Raw genomic sequence first — 6,818 nt, 5'->3', positions numbered from 1 at the left:
TTTTACCAACGTTTCTGAGGAGTATACTACTTCCGTCATTAGTGCTGAAGGTTGAGGCGGTATGTTCATCCGAAACGATGGTTTCTACCTACAAGTCCACTCGGAGATACAAGCCAAGAGACAATAACTTTGTATTTGCACTGTAACACTCATTTTGATTCAACTAATTTTCTAAAATACAAAGTTTGCTGAGACATCTCAGTCAGTAGAAAGACTTACTATGGACTGGACGATCGGGATTCGATTCACGGCTGTGATTTTATTCATTGCCAGATTATCTACAAAGTCCATCCACCTTCCTATCGAATGGATATCGTAGACTTTTTCTGAAGCTGAGAGACTGGGGGCCTACGCTAGAACTGACATTTGGGCTACAGAACGTGGAGCTTTACGTCAAAGCTCCTGTATCTCAAGGTATGGCGTTTTTGACGTAATGGGACAGTTACCGTCCTGTTTGTAACGGTTCACCACTTCCTGGTACAGAGCAGTCCGTAAGCAGGGCACGTCGCGGTCGAATAATTGGTACTACTGCTTTGTTCTCAGACGGTCCCGGATTTGAATCCCGGCCCAGATATCTGTAGCTGTCTTCTGGGTTTTAGCGCCGTGTAATCTGGTAGAAGTTTACCGACGTTTCAGAGGTTATTGCTGCCTCCATCATCAGGGAGATTGCCCTGTTGATGGAGCACGTGTCTTCTTAATTTTGTACTAGTTCACTTGCCTATTTCCACAATAATTAATTCTATTTTATGTCAAATAAAACTTCCTGGACACTGCTTGAAAAACTTGATGTAAAACCTCAGATGACTTTGCTTCTGTATGATGAGATTTCTAGCTATACAGGTTTTTCTGGAATGCAGTCCAATTTTTTTAAACGTGCTGCCTTCCTGATTTATATTCACTTGGTTATTAACATCAACCGTTTTGTATCCCCCTGGAACGGTATTAAAATGATGGAATCTGTAGGGGTGACTTCTTCCCTATGGATCGGATATCGATTCCTGACGTAGTCGAAGTTTGTACAGGTTTGAAATTAGATTGTACCATAGCTCAGGCGGTTCTCCGCCAGCATCTCATTTCTGACGCCCGGGTTTAGTCGCAGTGCAGTTTGCTGTGACCTTGAACTAATTTTTGGATTTAAATGGAAAGATGGAAACCGGCAAAATTACAAGTTACTGTATATATTGAAGCCTTATTAATAACAGAGGTGGCCTTCTCCTTCTGAGGTGTCCTGTCAAAATGTGTTAAGGATATGTATATTATTTTATTGGTTTTAAATCGGGATATTCTAGAGAGCCTAAGAAGCGAAAATTGAAGACCATGTTTTGCAATTTTTATACTCGTTTCTTCGTTTACGTAAAGCGTTATTGTAAATGTATAAGTCCACCACTGGTTATTATTTTTGTTGACTTTACTTCTGCAAAGTTTAAAGAATTCTGTGATGTAAGATGTAGAAATTTGTATCACAAACAAAATTTAATTCATATATATAACTGCTCCTACGTGATATTTCCACTTGCCCGCTTTTGGCTTCCGTTCTAAATAAACAATAAGTATAAAACAATCAGAAGGAGTGCCATAAAAGCGTTTTACTTAAGTGCAAATAGTTTAGATGTAAAAACAACTTGTAATTTACGTCACATCTTGCAAGTTCAATTAATGTCTAGCGATTAGAACGCTGGCCTTGTAATCCTGGGGTCTCGGGTTCGATTCCCGGCGGTGCCCGAATTTATAACTTGTGTTGGGCAAGACCGTGGTCTAGGCAACACGGAGTTTTCCTCCGGGGTCTTCCCCGGTTTCTCCGTGGCATCCATTCACACACAGAAGAAGGCAATGGCAAACCACTTCTGTATCATCTGCCAAGAACGTATATGAACAGGTCCCAGTCCGAGAAAAGGATGGAAGGATCCTGTTCATATGGACCTGTCGTCAGACAGAACACTAAATAATAATAAGATAAGGTGGTCTAGCGGTTAGAACGCTGGCCTTGTAATCCTGGGGTCTCGGGTTCGATTCCCGGCGGTGCCCGAATTTATAACTTGTGTTGGGCAAGGCCGTGGTCTAGGCAACACGGAGTTTCCCTCCGTGGCATTCCAACAATTACTCCATTCACACTCACACAGAAGAAGGCAATGGCAAACCACTTCTGGATCATCTGCCAAGAACGTATATGAACAGGTCCCAGTCCGAGAAAAGGATGGAAGGATCCTGTTCATATGGACCTGTCGTCAGACAGAACACTAAATAATATAATATAATCACACATCACCTACAGGAAGTGTATCTTTCGGTTACCCCACTCCCGGGCGTTAATTATGCATTTAATTTAAGGAAAGAGTGAAAATGAGCTTGCGGACATGCGAAAGATGAAATCATTGAACGAGCTGCATTGAGGCGTGAATCATGGCACTGGCGAGGGAAAACCGTGTTCCCTGCGTTAAGTGATTCATGACAGCGGTCGCTCTGTGAACAAAGAGACGGCGTACACAAAGGAGAACGTAAGGGCGTAGTGTTGAGGAATCGAACCAATGTAAACGGATGACGTAATATATTATGATTGCATTAAGGCCGGAGTATGTATTCCCCCGTTAGTTTCTTAACTCTGAACTTTAACCACCGTTGTGCTTTTGATGTTGAAAGCTGTGGGTGAGACCCAGTGCGTGTCATTTAAATAAGATTAATTATAACCAAAATTTCACAGAAAGATTTGGATATACATTATCTCCTCCAGCATAAAATATATCGCAATTTTTTAGAATGTTAAATATTTTTGGGCATTATGTATCAGAAGTTTTCTCAACATTTTAACTAAAAGTTTACTCCCTTGAGTTAAAATCTGGGGAATATGATGTCCCACTAAGCTCGAGAGGTCAAATGCGGTTGTCACCAACTTTTTATGGTTATCTACACGGCCCAATTTAAAATATGTTCTGTGAGCCTCTTAAACATCAGATTCTCCTGACGCTGCATGCCATCTAATTACATGGTAGATGAACTTGAAGAGGTTACGGTCAGTCAGCCGAATCAAAATTTCTCCTGCTTTTACGCAATCCGAAATTTCATTACTGAGTTCAAAAATGTCTTCATTGAATGCTGTTTTAAGACAATTAATCCAATCTACATCTCCACACCTTAGGCGATTTTTAAAGGATTCATTTGGATCTTATCCTCTCATCTACGCTCAGATTTATCAGTGGTCTCTTTCTTCAAGGTTTTCTAACTAAATCTTTAAATTAATTTCTGATTTCTCTATGTGATACTTGTTTATACCATGTCATCTTCCTTCATTTAATTGCCGTAACAATGTTAGGCGAGAAGTGCCAATTATAAAGGTCCTCTCTGTGAGGGTTTCTCTGTCCTCCTCTGAATGTTGCCGCCACGTTGAATTCTAGCATTCAGAGTTATGAATGGAGAAACTCGTAAGACATTTTTCGTTCTGTTTCTTCTTGCTGATGTAATTACTTACAAAGTATCTTCTTCCTTGAACATATATTATGAGAGTACTCTACACTTTGATTACAAGACTGTAAATCTTTCCCTGTGAGTAACTCATAATTTTCTATCTTTCTATGTCATCTGACATCTGGCTCCTTACCTATCTCTGCTACATAGTTTACTTTATTAGCTGTCTTAATTGCGACTTAATTTCTCGTTAATTAGTCCACTGCACATAGGTCAGCTGGGTCGTAATTGTGGGTGATGCAGAAACATGATTTCTTCATTCTATGGGTCATAGTCTGTGTGTACAGTAAGCCACGTGGTTCAGATAATTTCGTTATCCGAGTCTTCAGAAATGGCCACTGGTCCGCAAGAACGAAGACTACGGGTTCAATGCACTGTCGCTGTGTTGCTGCTCGTAGGTTCATATACTTACATTGCACCACGTGGAGAAGACAAGGCCCTGACCTACTTACAGGGACTGAACCCAAGGCCGCTCGCTTCTCACATCCGCCTTGTTATCCCGGTCATCGGCTCGCCACTTTCACGAGAAGCCTGACGTAATCAAGAGGGAAAAATTTGACATCTTTCGTTACAAAGCTGGGTTAGAAAATGTTTGGTATGTTCATGTGTTCTTTTTATTGGACATGTGCGTACTACGGACTATGGTTGTTAATGAATTTATAGGCTCCGTTGAACATTATGATATGACAGCTTTAAATCTCGTCAAAAGTTTCAAAGATAAATGTGAGACACAATAGGGTGGATGTTCTGAAACCATTGGCATATTTCTTGTAAAAACTTTGCGTGACCTGAACCTGTTCACTGGTCTCGGTGTCATCTTAAGATGTTTTACACTGAAGATGGCCGTCATCTGGGTTGTTGCGCCGTGTAATCTGTTAGAAGTTTACCGACGTTTCAGAGGTCCTTGCTGCCTCCATCATCAGGGCGATGACTCATTTGTAGATTAACAGCATAAGTTGAAGGTTTCAAGCTTTCATAAACGTTTGAACTAAATAGAGGCAGGTCCCTGTACCTCAGCATCACGCCATTGAGGTGTATAGAGGGCGCTGACATAGCTCCGCTGGAGGTCAGTACACAGCTTCACGCTTCGGTTGGCTTTAGAGCTGGGGAAAGCGACCCCATTGCCAACTGGTGAAGTGAAAATTTTTCTAACCCCTTCTGTGTGTCAAACGTGTGGAAGGAGTGGTTACACTAGAGGACGAGTGGACTATGTAGAAGTAAGAATCTGCAATTTTTGATAGAATGAAAGCAAAACAAGTTCTTTTAATGTCTAATAAAAGTTATTGAACGATGGCACATGAGAATTAGTTTAAGGCGTAAAAGAAAAGTGAAATGTTTAATTATCATACACAACAGAATCGTATTTTATCAATTTTCCGAGTTCTCGTTCCTCTTTTATGCGTATTTTGACGAAGTGCGTAACATGAACGCTTAATGTACATGACATATCTCACTGTACGCAGGTTTTATCTTCGAAACTACTTAACGGGCTCTGAAAAAATTTGATACTGGAGTTTAAAGTATAAGTTGCTGGGCGAATTTAAGTTTGGTCTGTCTGTAAAAATTCGATAGGAGCCAACTTTTTAGGAAGCTCAAATATGGCTATTTTATTTCTTTCAAAAATAGTTCACTGTGAAATAAATCGATACGTAACATAAGGTATTCGTCTTGTTAAATCTGTAAGTTGTTTGAAACAAATGTCAGTATCATATACGGTATATTTTTTTAAAAAAATTAAGAGAAAATTGTTTATAACTACTCATTGTTGCAGTCTGATAAGTGTCGAAACAATACAAAATTTTAAATAACTTCTTTTATATCAGTGTTGAAGCACAGCTTATCGTCTTTATCGAAATTAGATTTAGTGGGAAATAATTTTTTGGACACGTAGACGAACAAAATCGATACGTGAGAAACATTTTAGTATTATTAGTCTGCATTACATATCCAAATATAATCACAATTCATTTTACAAATTTAATTCTGGCGATAAATTTGTTCTTAATCTCTGCAGACCTCGTTTGCCTTCTGCGGGCCGTCCTTTCAGTTACTGTATTAGTGCAAGATCTTACCGTTAAAGAATGGTGTCTCCTCCACTTGCTAAAACTTCACAGTTCCGAATGAAATATCACAAGTTTTCGTTCTTCCGATATCCATTTCAGGTCAGTGACGTAGAAAACGCACTGTAATGAACTGGACATTTGCACACGGACATGTTCAAAATGTGTGCCTCTCCTCGTGTTAGAGAGGTGGCAAATATGTAACAAAGTCACTTGATAAATAGTATTAAAATATGTTAAAATTGTCCGTCAATCATAATAAAGTAATATAAGATAATTAGATCGTTAAAATATTATCCTTTGTTCCGTATCGAGTACTCGATTTACATATGGAACATTCTCGACATGTTTCGGCTTTCATAGAGCCGTCATCAGGTGTATGTTATAAACTCTTAATTCAATTAATTGAATTAAAAGTACTCGATACGGAACAAAGGATAATATTTTAACCATCTAATTATCTTATATTACTTTATTGTGATTGACGGACAATTTTAATATATTTTAATACTATTTAAATAAAATCACAATATGACGCACCTACAATATCTTACACTTGATAAAACTTCAAAGTTTGGTTAGGCGACCGGCTGATGTACCATAGGGTTACACATAAAACATTTGATTTTTTTATTGTGGACTATATATATATATATATATATATATATATATATATATATATATATCTTGATATCGATTACTGAAAGTAACACTTAAATGTACTTTTACAATATTTGTTATATATATCTGACTAAAAGTTGCATTTAAGAAATTATATTTAAGTTGATATAATTTTATACACCTGAAGATGGTTCTTTTAGAACTAAAACATGTCGTGTAAAAAGTGATGTTCTAATGTAAATCGAACATTTCGATAGAGAACATCATTTAATATATTTTAAATATTTAAATGTTAATTATAGTAATATTTTAATATTTAATAGAATTTTATTGTGATTAGACTGACAAGATTTAAACAAATATATATTTATCACAATATGGCGCAACTTTATCATCTCATGTACTTTTACAATTTTGGACCTGAATGATATCAAGTATTTCCAAAACTTGTTGCTATTTTTGTAATGCCATCATGAATTAATAGAACGGCAATTTTAATGCAATTTTTTGCACGGAGAAATTCCCCGTCATATTTATACAAATATAAAATCTTAATTACTTTATAGTAATTTAGATACAGAGAGAAATGATGCGGGACACGTGACCACGTAGGAATGAAGTTTTCGAAATACTGCAAGTCGTGTCGTGGGCGACTATTTTTATCGTACCAATAAATTA

This window comes from Zootermopsis nevadensis, unplaced genomic scaffold, assembly GCF_977971745.1.
Source record: "Zootermopsis nevadensis isolate Lab colony 2312 unplaced genomic scaffold, Znev_1.0 Znev_ptg000010l, whole genome shotgun sequence".
NCBI classification, from domain to species: Eukaryota; Metazoa; Arthropoda; class Insecta; order Blattodea; family Termopsidae; genus Zootermopsis; species Zootermopsis nevadensis.
The sequence above is the reverse complement of the archived record's forward strand: the minus strand, read 5'-3'. Positions refer to the sequence as shown.